Here is a 17,248-nt window from a genome sequence, read left to right on the forward strand (position 1 = left end):
TCAACTCAATAAGATAATCAAGGTACTTCGTACCGATAGAGGAGGAGAATACCTAAGCGATGCTTTCCAAGATCATCTTAAAGGTTGTGGGATTATCTCGCAACTTACTCCTCCTGGAACACCCCAACTTAATGGAGTTTCCGAAAGGAGGAACCGAACCCTAATGGATATGGTTCGATCTATGATGGCTAGAAGCTCGTTACCTCTATCATTTTGGGGTTATTGTCTATGCACCGCAGCTCGTATTTTAAATATGGCCCCAACCAAGAAAGTGGAACGAACACCTCATGAGATGTGGTTTGGAAAACCTCCATCTCTATCATACTTAAAGATATGGGGATGTGAAGCTTACCCTAAGCGTTACGTCCCTAATAAGTTGAATGCTCGATCCACGAAGTGTATCTTCATATGATATCCCAAGGATAATATGGGATATTATTTCTATGATCCTTCCGAGCAGAATGTATTTGTTGCTCGGAAGGCTAAATTCCTTGAGACCAAGTTCCTATTGGAAGGAAATAGTGAAAGGAAGGTAGATCTTGAAGAGGTTCAAGATCAAGTAGATGATACACAATTGGTTGACACTAGCACTCAACGTGAAAATGTTGAGAATGATTAAATGGATGATCAAAATACACAAGATGTTCGCAGATCTGGTAGGATTAGTGATCCTCCTGAGAGATATGGGTTTCTCATGGATGGTTACTATGTGGTCGATTTGGATGAACCAACAAACTACCAAGATGCTTTATCAAGGATTGATAAAGATAAATGGCAGGAAGCCATGAACGCCGAGATGTAATCCATGTATGACAACCAAGTTTGGAAACTGGTTGTACAACCTACTGGCTCAAGGCTAGTTGATTGCAAATGGCTTTTCAAAATGAAAACCGACATACATGGAAACTTGGATACATATAAAGCTAGACTTGGTGCAAAAGGTTTCACTCAAACTCAAGGGGTTGACTATGATGAAACTTTTTCGCCTGTGGCAATGCTAAAGTCTATTAGGATATTATTTGCCATTGCTGCTCATTATGATTATAAAATATGGCAAATGGATGTCAAGACCGCTGTCCTAAATGGATATCTTATGGAAGATGTCTATATGGTTCAGCCTGAAGGTTTTGTTGATCCTAAATATCCTAAAAAGGTATGCAAGTTAAAGAAGTCAATCTACGGATTGAAACAAGCATCTAGAATGTGGAATCATCGTTTTAATGAGGAAGCCGAGAAATTTGGCTTCATTAAAAATGGTGATGAAGCTTGTGTATATAAGAAAGCTAGTGGGAGCACTATCATGTTCCTTGTACTATATGTGGATGATATATTGTTATTTGGAAATGATATTCCAGCAATGCAAGGAATTAAAACTTGGCTAAGTAAATGCTTCTCCATTAAGGATCTTGGAGAAGCACAATACGTTTTGGGGATTGGGATCTACAGGAATAGATCCAAGAAACTGATAGGTTTGAATCAAAGTGCATACATTGAAAAGCTCTTGAAAAGGTTCAAGATGGAGAACACTAAGAGTGGTTTGGTACCTATTCAAAGAGGAACGCCTCTCAGTTCATCTCAGTGCCCTACCACGAAAGATGAACAAGAGATAATGAAGAGAGTCCCTTATGCATCTGCTATTGGGTCAATCATGTATGCAATGATATGCACTAGACCGGATGTGTCATGCGCCCTAAGCTTGACAAGTAGATACCAGAATAACCCAGGAAACAGTCATTGGATTGCGGTTAAAAGTATATTGAAATACCTTAGGAGGACTAAGGATATGTTTTTAATATATGGATCTGGTGAGGAGGAACTTGCTGTAAAGGGTTACGTGGACGCGAGTTTTCAAACTGATCGAGATGATTCTCGATCACAGTCCGGTTATGCCTTCACGTTAAATGGAGGTGCGGTCTCTTGGAAGAGTTCAAAATAGGATGTTGTTGCATTATCCACTACAGAGTCGGAGTACATTGCCGCCTCATTGGCAGCTCAGGAAGCTGCATGGATGAAGAAATTCATCGACGACTTAGGAGTAGTCCCTTTCATTCAGGACCCTCTTGAGATCTTTTGTGACAACGAGGGTGCGATTGCTCAAATCAAAGAAACTCGTGCTCACCAAAAGACCTGTCTCATTGAGCAGAGATTCAACTACATAAGGGATGAAGTTGAAAAGGGAAAGATATGTATTCGCAAAGTTCACACAGATCTTAATATAGCGGATCCTCTCACGAAGCTCTTACATGGATCAAAACATACAGGACATGTTTGTGCATTAGGGCTTTGATATTCTAGTGATTGGTCATGATCTGTTTTAAGTATTGTAACAGAACGAAATTTGTTCAAACTCATTAATATAATTATGGTATTAATTTATTTTGACTCATGTTCCTATTTTGCATAATTTTATCCATGAATAAGTAATTATTCTAAATTCCGTAGTCGATCACATTCGTGGGAACAAGTGTGAGGTTTAGACTATTATGAACTTGGATTGGTATACATTCACGGACTGAATGTGGGGTAAGGTTGCTACCAATGTTCATAGATATTTGTGGGATGCAGATATTGGAAGACCCGCCCTCAAGATTTACTAAATGGAGCCTTTGTGGTTGATCACATGTAATCTTGAGTAAAGGCAAATATCATTGTATCCTCTGACCTGAGATACATATTGGGTTTGGATATTTACCAAGTATTGTGCCTTGATTCTTTACTTCGCTATTCTGAAATATGGTAGCTCATAAGGAAGAGCTCAGGTATAATGCAAGGTATATATATTTAGGACGTATGTAGTCAAGATGGAATTTGTCCCTCTTATTCGTTGAGAGTCAGATGTCTAAGGCCTGATAAAGTTAAATCTAGAAGAGAGTGATCACTCTGTGTCTCTTGGATCTAACATGACATCTAGGATGAAAGGAAATAATGAAAGATTCACCTAATCATATTCTAGATGGGAACTCGAAAGGGATGATGTTATTGAATGGCACAAAGTCATAACATATTGGGGGTGATGGACGGTCATTAGGTGGTATCCATCACTTGCATTAATTTCTTATGTTTCTCGTGCAAGTGGGAGATTGTAGGTTTTTCGTATGCCCGAGAGACATATTAAATTAATGTGGCTAATATGTTATGATCCAAGTCAGGTCATACCCAATAACAAGCTTACCGACACCTTATACGTATTTGATCTTAACGATTGGATCATTAAACAAATACGCGACACTTAGATTTTAGAAAATCGGATATCTAAAATATTATCACTTGAGATAAATTATTTGGATAATTTATATATAATTGTTTATAGGTTTAAATGATTACATTGTGTTATATTTTATAAAAGGTTTTATAAAATGTATAAGTAACAAAATAATACATAAGTTTATAAAAGTTTATAAACTTTTATAAACTTACAAGTATTATTATTTAAAGGTCATGTGTGTGCAGAATTTTGTGTCTCCAAGGATGACAAACACATGCCATTTTGCTACTTTTAACACAAGATTCCTTATGTACATGCAAGGGGTTTTACAACCAAGGTTTGACTCAAGTTTACAAGTGATAAATGCTCATGCTCATAAAAAACTGCATTTTCAGCTCTCCATTCCCATTTCTGGCCGAACTGTTTCAGCTCAAAAGGGAGAGAGTTTTACTTGTAAAAATAAAGTGTTCAAGTGTCTAATGTCCTAACAAATTAAAGGTTGTGTTGGTCATCAAAAGCTTGGGGTATTACACACTTGAGGCTTCAAGTTAGAATCTCATTTTGCATCATCTCCTTCTACATTTCTGTTGTCCAAAATTCAGCCCTCTACTATCTTAGAGGAGGTATAAACACTCTTCTAATCTTGTTATATTTGTAAGCATATGATTCATGACTTGATATTAATGTGGAATTTAACAAAATGGCTTTACAAATACACTTGTTCTATTAATGCTTCCACTTGTATTAACTATCTTAAAATTGGTTTTATGATAGTGTAAACTAAATGAACATGTTGTTTTGAAACTCATTAAATTCCAACAAAAAGTAGCCAAAAGACGCTCCATAAATGCATATATACTCGACATCCCATGCAAGTATCAAAATAATGAGCGGAAGCATGTATCACATATCGTTTAAAGACCTGAGAAAAACATAGAAATATGTCAACGAAAACGTTGGTGAAATCATAGGTTTAAGTAAGTAAGTGAGTAAGTAAAATGAGCCACAAGATTTATAGCATTTCAATAATAGTAAACCATTCCAAAAATTGTTATCACGAGCACCCAATTATCAAGGCTTAACTTTCCTTCCATAGAACCCCATAACATACACTATTTCTCGAATATATATTTCATCCGAAGTAACGGTAGCGAACCATACGAATGAGGGTTTGTTAAACCTATATGGCCATACAACATAAGTTCTCGCTTACACCCGGCAAGTGTAAGTAATGATAATCGAATTGAGGATTTTGTTCTAACTAGTATGTAGAATGTTTGTTTTCATACTTGTGTTCACTTTGTAAAATGAAATGTTTATGTTTTCTCATCCCAAATGTAAGTTTGAAATAGTAAAAGTGGGACTATGATCTCACCTTGAGTGCACGAGTAATAAAGTACTTCACAAGTAAACGTGTGCAAGGACAATTGCTAGTCTTGACCTAAACAAGTAGGTTGTATCAATAATGGTAAACACGATTGCTCAAAGTGCTCAATTAGTCCTATGGCTCGTTACGACTCGATAAATATAGCATGTGAGTCAACTTGTCAAGTTTCATGCAAGATACAAAGATAAAAGCATGTTAGAATGATTGCATAAGTATTTGGTTAAGTTTGGGCAAAAGTCAACTTTGGTCAAGTCAAAGTCAATGAAAAAGTCAACACATTCGGGTCGGGTCCCGAACTATTTTTCTAAGTCTATTAATCATATATGAGCATGTTAGAACAAGTTTCATGTTAATCGGAGGTGCGTAGCATAGTTAGAATTAAACGAAAAATGACAATTTTGGACAAACCAAAATGTTACGGCCGCAATGGCGTGGGTTACGGCCGCAATGGCCTGGGTTACGGCCGCAATGGCTCTGGTTACGGCTGCAATTTGGGTCCTCCAGGTGCTGAAATGCTGAATTTTTCCAAGAGTCGAGCCAAACTTCTTTCAAACATAAATCAAGAACCGAAAACACTCAAAACACGTATCCTATATCGTTGGAAAGGTAATTTAACAAGGAATACAACTAAACACTTTTCATTAAACAAAAACATCATTTACAATAATCAAATTCTCGTCAATTGATCATTTAAAGCTCGTTATCAAGGTTTCAAGTTCGTAAAATGCATAAGATGATCAGGTAATCACGCATACAATACTATCAAACACTTACAAATAACATTGCAAAGCATTCAATTCATTAAAAGTCCATTTTACTTCTATCAAACCCTAATTCAAAATTACAAATTTAACAATTATGATTATGAAGCTTTTCCATGTCAACCTACATACCAAATTGAAGCTAGTGATGCTAGTAACACATTTAATACATGCACTTTTAACATCTAACAATATTTAAGCAACCAAATCTCAAAATCAAACACACCCATTTCAAGTTTAAGTTAGTTACATCAAAATAACAAGAACAAGCATATAAATCACATATTCATGTTAGACTTGAGCCATAGTGTCACGTCCTCCAGATAGGGCCTGGAAGAATAACGTGACTTAATATATCAAATCACAGTTGTATAAACGAGAACGACTCTACATGAGATGTTTTGTTGAGTTTTGCAGCGGAAGATAAATATGTCTTTAATTGATATGATATGTAATGAAGACTCCAAGCATAGCAAGCAATCATCATCAAAGCAGTAGATATACAGCGGAAGTAATATTTAAGTACCTGAGAATAAACATGCTTAAAAAGTCAACACGAGGTTGAGTGAGTTCATAGGTTTGTCATAAATAATGATTTCAGTAAATAGATATAGACCACAAGATTTAGTTTGTAAATTTGATCTCCCGCAGGATCAAAAGTTATGCCAGTACGTGATATTTAGACTAAACATTGTTTGCCCCGTGACACGTTGTTCTGTCCTTGTCGTTTTAATTTCATTATTAAGTAATACAAAGACTTAGTCAAATGTATCGGGGACGTTACTCCCGATAGGCCTATCCCCAATAATTAAGAATGCATTCGAGCAATTAAAAATATCACTGTAGGGACTTAGTCGAACATAGCCAGGTATAGCATAGTTTTAACAGTTGGTACTGATATATAGACTAGACTTTCAAGTTTGCCCCGTAACAAGTTATCGTTTATACTTGTCGGTTGGGGACTTGCTGGTCATAGCCCAACATATCACAGTTTAATAGTTGGTATTTGTGTCTAATGTATAAAACAGTTATAAAAGTTGCGCATGTATTCTCAGCCCAAAAATATATATAAGAAGGGAGCTATGAAAACTCACATTAAATAGCAGTTGAAGTATTCCACGCAAGAAGGAAAGTAAAGCAAGTAAGTGATCTATATATCAACCTTAAGGTATAACATTTGATTAGTTAATGTCTAACTTGACATAAAGTATGTTTATTAATATAGCAACTATATTGACAGTGACGGTTTTCGAGAAAAGTTCCTATTTCTCAAAAGTTTCTATTTTTGGAAACCTACTATTTATGAAAAACTTCCACTTATAGTAAACTTCTAGTTTAAGAATGTTCGGGTTATAATTCTTAACAAAGATGTTGTAAAATCTCGCCCAAACTTCGTCGCTAACATGCAAGTCACTCGAATGATCTATTGTTACCGAGCGGCCCATGATCTCTTGACCAGAATCTAAGTCTTGGCATTCGAGATCTACAAGCGTCCCATAATGGTAACAAGGATCATCCTAGGCCACAAGTAGAGGTGATGTTTGTAGTCTTTGTACGCTATCTTTAATTATAACCTTCACGTTAGGTGCGTATATACATATATATATTCATTAATTCGATTTTAATTATAACTCCTATATATTAATTCATAAAAATACTTATAATTTTTAGTAACATATAATACTAATTATAACATGTTATTTATTTTAATTTTAATTGCATATAATTTATAACATTATTTACATGTTTTGGTAAAAAAATAATAAATCGAAGTAAATAGTAAAAAGTAAGAAAAGAATACTTACTAGTAGTAATTCTTCAAAGAGAGAATGAGAGAAATTTTGGTGTGAGTTTGAATGAGAAATAAGGGGTATTTATACTTGAAAAAATTAGGTAAAAAGAATAAAATAATTAAAAGAAAAAGAAATATTTTAATTTTTAATGGGATTTTAAAATTCAAAAGTATTAAATGTTAGGTCATGGAATAATGCACAAAATAAAATAATAAAAGTAGTTTTCAATTATAATTTTTAATTAAAAAGTAATTTATTTATTTATTTATTTATTTTATTAAAAAAATCATTTATTTTAAGGTTTTTTTTATACATTTTTTTTAAAATAAAAAAATTGATTTACTACTTTTCCAAGAATATTTGTCAATATTTTTTATATTCATAATAACAATACTGATAATAAAGATATTAATTATTGATATCTTATTTAAAAAGGATAATAATAATAATAATATTAATATATCAAATTAATGCGTAATTATTTACAAATAATTGTTCGTGAATCGTCGGAATTAGTCGAGGTTAAATGAAATCATATAAAGATTTTTGTTTAAATTTTGCCGAAAATTTACGGGTTGTCACAGTATCCCCCTGTTAATAGAAATTTTGTCTCGAAATTTAGTTTTTGCCATCAGTCAGCGTTGTTTGTAAACAGGTGAGGATATTTTCATTTTATTTGGTCTTCACGTTCCCAGGTATGCTCAGGGCCTTTCATGAATTCCAACTAATAGGATATTGTTTTGTTTCTAGCGTTTAAATCTTACGATCCATAAATTCTACGAAGTGCATTTTATTATTAATGCGGAGGTTATCTAAAGGATTTAACAAGAGTGTCATTGATTAGGTTTTCCTCAGAAAGAGATGATAACGTTATACAAGCATTTCAATATATTTGAAATGTGTGATGAATACTAGTGAGCTTATTTAAACCTTGAGCGTTTATGCCACAATATTAGGGTAGACAAAATAGAGAGGAGTTCATGAAAATCATAATCATGAAATTTGATAGAGATCGTCATTCTTTACAACAAGAATGATGAATATGAGTTGAAAAATAGAGTTTTATCGACATAAATAATATGGATAAAGCGATTCGATTATAGAAAGAGTATAAATGAAACTATCACAGAAGAGTGAAATGAGGAAATTAAATGTTCACCTTAACTTTTGATATGGTTAAAGTTGATTTCCGAAATTCAAGGGATTTAAAGAAATCTTCATAATCTTTATAAGATTTGATTCTCCGGTAATTAAGAAAATTAGGATTTTCTTTAATTAAATGCGGTGAATTGTCTCGATTGCTGTGTCTAGAATTTTGCTATAAATTAGTTTCTTCCGTTTCATTATCTTCACCACTTCTATACTTTCTTCCTCAATTCATACTTCCCAAAGATTTCTTAATATGCTCAATCCAGTTCTTATTCTTGACCTTATATTGGTTATCGCCACAATCTTCCTTCTTTTCCAACTCCCACAAGAGGGGTGTGTTTACTTCTATTATGCTCTAAGATTTATCGTGTTTTTAGTTCTCCCGTGTCTTTATATTGCTATACGCATTGATATACACGGTTTGTAATTTCGGTATTGTTATCGGGCTTTATATTTTCCCTTATTTGTCGAAGCTCTTTGACTTTTTATTCTCCTCTCGACTCTAAGTAAAGCGAGTAATGGTCCAGAATTTGTAGGTATGAAGTTTCGAATGAACATAATGTTCTAAGCAGGAAGGAATGTAATATCATGATTTGATTTGTTATATTACAAGAATTACTAAGGATAGAACTATCAAGAATATATGTTCTTGATATGTTCAGAGATTAAGTAGAATGTAAGAGTCGTGTAACATGGCAAATGATGATTAATAAGTTTATGAATCATCATCTTCCATTAAAAATTTAGCATGACTTACTGTAATATAATCACGTTGGCCTGACGTCATTATATTATACTAACTCATGCTTCAATTCCCAACACTTCTTCAAAACATTTATAATTTAAACTTGAATTTTACATAATACGGAAACTAAAACAGTTTCCTTTATTATGTAACAAAGATATCGCAAAGAGATAATTTATTGCGGACAAGAATAGTTATGAAGATATCTTCAGAAACATCGAGGATATTTATGACGATAGATACGATGATATCTTAGAATTTTCTAAGATCAAATGATAATGAGGAAAGTTCTTCTGTAAGGATTTAAGATAAGTAAGGAGCAGGGTAATTGTTAATGATTTCAGCAGATACTGAATCATCTAGATTCTTTGAATACAGGTTTAGTCCTTGAGATTTGTCCACAGCTTCCTTCATGTTTTGCTCAATCCGTCTTTCAATACCAGATTTTCTTTTGAGCTTTTCCAACGCACAATTCTTTATTATCAAGCTTCTGGTCATTAAGACCATCTACGGCCTTTGCTGCTTCATCAGCATTATTAGGGTTAACGAATCTGAATCGTTGGTAATAGTTCTAAGGTGTTTTCAAGAATTTTGAAGAATGTACAATGTAACATATTAATGTGAGATATAAATATTTCTCGGGTATTACCTACCCGTTAAAATACTTTCACCATCAACAGTTTGTACAACAGAATATTTAATTACAATCTTTATGATAATATACGTACATATATATTTTCCTTCAGATGTAATCATGGAATGAGTTAATATAATATTAAACTCATTTGATTTGAGGTTGGAACAAGAATAAATAATCTCCAAAAACTTTTAGAAACTACATATTCTCTGCAGAGTATTTCTTCAATGTAGTTATGAATCAATACTTCTTCGTTTGTTGTTACTGGTATTCCTTGGCATCTATGGTGCGTATGATGTTGACGCTCGTGGCATAGACTGTGATGTTGAGGCTTATGATGTGGATGTTGTTGTTGATGAAGCTGATGGTGCTGATGCTGTTGCTGATACTGATGCAACTGCTGGTGCTTATAATGCTTGATGTGTTGATGATGTTGGCCGTACTATTGAGGCTGTTGTTGATTCTGGTAGTGCCGTCGGTGCTGATGATGTTGACGATACTACTGGTGGTGTTGCGGTTGCTGTTGGTATTGCTTGTGGTGTTGATGATGTTGGTGATGTTGGTGGTACTGATGGTTCTGGTTATGTTGCTGGTGTTGCTTGTGGTATTTGGGTAGTAGGTGTGAGCCTAGCTTCCAAATCGTGCACTGTTTCCTCCAGGGTTTCTACTTTACGCTCGAGTCTATGGATTTGTTCTACCCATTCCTCCGTAAGGTTTATCAATTCTTGATATTTAGTTCGAAGTCTTCTAGCTTCTTCTAATAACCCAATCTGGTTAGAATTCGGGAGTAGAGGACGAATACTGTCTTGGGCTACATCGAGTCGACCTTCGAGGCGGAAAATCCTTGCGAAAAGAGTGCAAACGGTATTACGAACAGGTTCGCCAGTAAGTGGATCGAGTACTCCGATGTTTGGTGGTAAGTTTGGCTCATGATAAAGAGTACCTTCTTCGTTTCTCCATAGGGTGAGTATTTCGCGAACCCATCCCCATTTTCTGAAGAAATTACGGTAATTGATCAGTGGGTGTGCTCCCGTCACGTTATCTTTGGAGCTAGACGAACTTGAGGAATCAGGTGGGAAATCCATATTATGTGTTTGGAATAGGGTTTGATATGAAATGGGTGTTGAATATTAAATGATATATTCGTTTCCTTGAATACATATATATAGCAAAAAGGTATCCGTAATTTACGGAGGGAATTTAGGAAAAGCGTTAGACAAAGTCTATTAGGATAGATATGATAAGATATGATTTGTCTATACTCCATTTATGTAATAATGGCGGTATGATGTGTCGAGATTAAAATGATAAGTATGTAATCAGATAAACTTTCGATTAAAGACTTTCAATTCGTGATGGCCTATTCAGGTCTAGGGGCTTGAGCTATAGGATCCTTTAAATCGGTAATCCAAACCCTTCCATTCTAGAGTTTCGTAGACGCCATCCGTCAAGAAAATTCAATGATAAAAAATAACGAGAAAGCAAAGATTTTGAAAGTAATGAATATGAATATTAGAGATTTCAAGAATCATGGATAACATTTCATGTAATACATATGTAATACACAAAACCATGATAGATGACAAAGGAATGTTGAGAATTTTAGAAATCATGGTGTCGCATTTAAATATGGTGGCAGAATTGGATAGTACTTAGGAGAGTGAGCAGAGTTCTTAGATTGGCACGACATTCTAAGATAAGTAAAGTTTTCTAAAGTATAGTATAGTATTTAACAGTTAAAGGCAACAATTAAAGGCACTATGGTCAATGATAGTTGTAGTCCTACATTGCTAAGGTACCTAATTGTATAAGGCACACATAAAATGCAATCCTGGTTCTCTACAATAACCTGCTCTGATACCAATCTGTCACGTCCTCCAGATAGGGCCCGGAAGAATAACGTGACTTAATATATCAAATCACAGTTGTATAAACGAGAACGACTCTACATGAGACGTTTTGTTGAGTTTTGCAGCGGAAGATAAATATGTCTTTAATTGATATGATATGTAATGAAGACTCCAAGCATAGCAAGCAATCATCATCAAAGCAGTAGATAACAGCGGAAGCAATATTTAAGTACCTGAGAATAAACATGCTTAAAAAGTCAACACGAGGTTGAGTGAGTTCATAGGTTTGTCATAAATAATGATTTCAGTAAATAAATATAGACCACAAGATTTAGTTTGTAAAGTTGATCTCCCGCAGGATCAAAAGTTATGCCAGTGCGTGATATTTAGACTAAACGTTGTTTGCCCCGTGACAAGTTGTTCTGTCCTTGTCGTTTTAATTTCATTATTAAGTAATACAAAGACTTAGTCAAATGTATCGGGGACGTTACTCCCGATAGGCCTATCCCCAATAATTAAGAATGCATTCGAGCAATTAAAAATATCGCTGTAGGGACTTAGTCGGACATAGCCGGGTATAGCATAGTTTTAACAGTTGGTACTGATATTTAGACTAGACTTTCAAGTTTGCCCCGTAACAAGTTATCGTTTATACTTGTCGGTTGGGGACTTGCTGGTCATAGCCCAACATATCACAGTTTAATAGTTGGTACTTGTGTCTAACGTATAAAATAGTTATAAAAGTTACGCATGTATTCTCAGCCCAAAAATATATATATAAAGGGAGCTATGAAAACTCACATTAAATAGCAGTTGAAGTATTCCACGCAAGAAGGAAAGTAAAGCAAGTGTGATGACCCGGGAATTTCCGACCAAATTTAAACTTAATCTTTATATGATTTCAATACGATAAGCAAGGTTTGTAAAGTTGAGTCTTAAGAATTTTTGAACTGTTTACATAGATTCAGTTGACCTTTGACTATCCCCGACGATTCACGAACAATTGTGTGAAATTAAAAATGTAAAATAAGATACAATATAATTAAGTATAAATTAAAAATAAATTTATATATATATATATATATACACACACACACACACACACACATATATATATATATCATTTCTATCAATAATTATTATATAGTAATATATAAGGTATATAAATGTTAAATATCCAAATGTGTTATTATAAGTATTACGTAACTAATGAAATGTAATATTATTATATTAAATGTAATTACAAGTTAAAGTATAACTGATATATCAAAATTATTATTATTACTCTCATTACTATTATTAGAATAGATATTTAATATAAATATTAGTGTTATTATTATTATGTAAAATACATAAATATGAAATTTGACACAATTGTTTTGCTATATTTAGTATTATGAATAATATCATTATTATCATCATATTTTATTTATTACCTAATATTATATAATTATTATTAAAATAATTATTATTAGTATTATTATTATCTATTAGAAAATAACACATTTTATTGTTATGACTAATATCATTTTTATTAGAATCATTATTATTTATTATTATCATTATGTATCATTAGATTTAATTATTATTATTAAACCTGTATATTTTATTTAGGAAACTATTATTGTTTTATTATTATTATTAAATAAAATAAAAGTACCACTAATTACGCAAATTCAGTAATCTTTCCCTATCTGCTTTCCAAACTTTGTTTCTTGTTTTTAACCTGATTCACAAACGAATTTCATTACAGGAAAATAACAAAAACCGTTGCACATCCAATCAAACTGTTTATATATTTTTTTTCTATTTTTATTTATTTAGTTCCTGTAATTTCCTGTCGACAGGTAAGGGTTGTATAAATGATCAATTGTAGCTTAAACTAAGGATACAACTCTCTATCATCATCCAAATTTATACAGTACATTTATCCCCATCTAATTGATCAAAATTTTTTAAATAAAAATAGGAAGAACGAGCTTTATGCTCTGTTCGTGAACTCCTCATACCCAAACCACGATTTTTAATGAATTTTCAAAATTGTTAATGGTATCTTGTTAGAAATCCTTCGTTTTAACTGCCTACAAATTCTCAAGATCCAAATCTACTTATTAAATTCGAATTTCTAAAGTCAAGGTTTATAAAATAAAGTCAACAATTTGTTCTTACCGAGAATTTGAATCTGTTTTGAGATAATCTGTTAAATTGATGATTCCAACTATTTTTATGAAAGATTTATAAACTACTTTGTGTTAAAAACTTTGTCCAAAACATTATAGTTTGTGAAATCATTTTTTTTTTAACTAACCGACGGCAGCTGCAGCATTCGGGATTATATTTACATTTTTTTTCTTTTCGTTCCAATTAGTTTCAAAGACTCCATTTAAAACACCTATATTCGTTTAGACCTAAAAATCTTAGTGTTTGATGTTAAATATTACACGGGTTCGAGCTTGGATTATAGAGAAGAAGAAGAAGGAGTCAGGAACGAATTTGGGTTAAAAGATTTTAGGTTAGTATTAAAATAGAAAAACAGGCGACAGTCTGATGGTTAAGGGAGGGTGTAACGAGTGAGAGGTCTCGGGTTCGAGACCCGGCAGTGGCATATCTTTTTAAAAATGTGACTTCAAAGGTTGTATCCATTATTATTATTATTATTATTATTATTACTAGTTGAGGACCCGCGAATTCGCGGGACTTTGTGAGTGTAAAAACAATATTAAGAATTTCAATAATGTATTAGAGTTTAGCTATATCTTTATTTTTACTATATCCAATGTAGCAATGCAAATTAAAAATGCAAACATATATATAGCAATGCAAATTAAAAGTATGATAATGAGTGTTCCAAATACATAGCAAACTTATAACACGTCACACATGAACAAAACAGTGAAAAACTAACCAAAACTTTATTTGTTGTTGTCAAACAGTTAATTTTAAAGAATCCTCATTACTTCAATTAGTTGGAACGTTAGTCGGCTAACATCGTAGGTCACCGTACACAGATCTCCATCAGCCAACTGATTATGCTAATAAATTGCCTCCATCCTATAGATACTACCTTGGCTGTTGTTTTCCTTTCTCCACTATAAAGCCCCGTACTTGCATCAATATTGACAACAATAACACTTGAGCCAGGGAAAACTTCTGGTAGACAGTGGCAAATCCAGGATGAAAACGTTACCGGGTCCTAAAAAAATTTTCAAAGCTAATTATATTTAAAGGACACTTAGTGTTTCTTTACTTCCAAAAAAAATCAATGATTTTAAAATATATGGGGTCATCTAGTTAAATTTAGTGGTGTCGTATACGATTTAAAAAGTATATTGTATGAAAAATGTATACATTAGTGGGGCCATAGGACCCCACCCCTTTAACTCTATATTCACCCCTGCTCGTAAACCGTGCCATTTATTTGAAATTCGCTGAAAAATAATAAGAAACCGTTGGTAAATAAGTAACTTTATATCATATAAGTTACAATTATAGATAATATACTTTATGCAATTTATTTAAATAAAAGAGGATGTGGTCAGAGAAATATTTCAAAGCATTTAAAGAAACAAAAAAGTGTTAGTAGAAAAATACCAAGCATCTCGCTTTACGAATCGGAAATGTGAACAAAAGAGCATGATTAGGGTTTGGATTTGGATTGATATGGACCTCGTTTGTTGGAAATTGAGTTGGTTTATCATGACCTGAAGATTGATTCTGGTTTTGCACACCAGCGCCTCTTAACTCATCATCCTTGAAGTCTTCTTCAACTTTAATTTCTTGTGTAGCAGGTAAAGAATTGTGATACTGATTGTGCAAAGATGATATTGTGATTCTTTCAATACAACTTGGTAGATAGACTATCAACTAAAGAGTTTTGACATTAATTGGATTGAAATGTAACAAAATGCAAAATGATTTAAAATGAGTAATCGAATGAAATTTGAAACAAAAGGGTAACCTCGTCGGCTTCAGAATCTGTAGGATGGTTCCCCTTTAATACATAAGTTAAGCTTGATAAATCAAAGACTGAGATACTAATGATAAATCTTTTACAAGAGAGAAACATTAGTTTTTCTTTATTTATTTATTAATTTACCTGAACCCCCATTCAAAGTAACTAACTGTTACTCCCCCTGAATTTGCAAATTTGTCAGGCATGATAACAACGCCTTTCTTCGATAAAATCTGTTAAAAAAACATAATGGTGTTGTTATTGTAATGTAACAAAATGCAAAATGATTTAATATGAGTAATCGAATTGAAATTTGAAACAAAAGGGTCGTGTACTTCATAGATCACCCATATTGACCCATGAGAAAACCCATTACACTGACACATTAATTCTGACTCATTACCAGTACATTTTAAAAATAAAAATAAAAAATTTTATAACAACCTTACCCATTACACTGACCCATTAATTCTGACACATTACCAATGCCTTTTAAAAAATAAATATATTTACCCGTTACACTGACCCATTAATTCTGACCCACTTGTAAATATGTAAGCAAATAATCATGCATATATATATATATATATATATATATATATATATATATATATATATATATATATATATATATATATATATATATATAAAGTATGAGTCTTTAATAAAAAAGGAACATAGCTACGTACATGCAGGTTTACTGTAAATAATAACTTGAATTAGTGTCCTTAGCAATCTGTATAGCTTCTTCTACTGTTTTATACTTTATAATAGGTGCAACAGGTCCAAATAGTTCATGCCTGTATAAATAACGATTCAAAAATATAATCAAGCCGATATCCAAATTAGGAATTACTTAAAGCTATAAGTTTTTAAATAATAACCAAAACCTGTAGGGATAATTAAATTTGCATTTTCAAACGTAAATTTGAAAATACTTTCATTCTTGACCCGTTAATTCATTCTTGACCCGTACAACTATTCGTGAGATTGTACACGGACAATATCACACTGACTCACGTGTTCTTCTTAATAATAACCTTACATTCATGTTGGATCAATGTAACTTCCTTTGCAAATCCGGGAACCGTCCTCTAAATGTTGGTACGAAATACGTGACCAATTCCTTACCTTCTTTTCATGATTCTTTTCATATATTACCTAATTTTCATAGCATACCAAAGCAATTCATTTTTTCGGTTGCATCACATTCCTTAAAAACTGCTAAAGATGGTGAAACTGACCCATAAACCACTAAAGCATATGAGTATGTGTAATATTAAAAACCTTCACGTCTTAAAGGGTAACCTCGTCGACATCAGAATCTGTAGGATGGTTCCCCTTTAATACATAAGTTAAACTTGACAAATCAAAGACTGAGATACTAATGATAAATCTTTTACATGAGAGAAACAACATTAGTTTTTTTATTTATTTTTTTTAATTTACCTGAACCCCATTCAAAATAACTAACTGTTACTCCCCCTGAATTTGCAAATTTGTCAGGCATGATAACGCCTTTCTTCGATAAAATCTGTTAAAAAAACATAATGGTGTTGTTATTGTAATGTAACAAAATGCAAAATGATTTAATATGAGTAATCGAATGAAATTAGAAACAAATGGGTCGTGTAGTTCATAGATCACCCATATTGACTCGTGAGAAAACATCAAGTTAAGCATAAGCATATAGTATAAGGCTAAGATTAAGGCATTATATATGAACATCAATATTCATTATTCAATAATAATTAAAATCTAGATAATCT

The sequence above is a fragment of the Rutidosis leptorrhynchoides genome, chromosome 7 (genome assembly GCF_046630445.1).
Source record: "Rutidosis leptorrhynchoides isolate AG116_Rl617_1_P2 chromosome 7, CSIRO_AGI_Rlap_v1, whole genome shotgun sequence".
Lineage (NCBI taxonomy): Eukaryota > Viridiplantae > Streptophyta > Magnoliopsida > Asterales > Asteraceae > Rutidosis > Rutidosis leptorrhynchoides.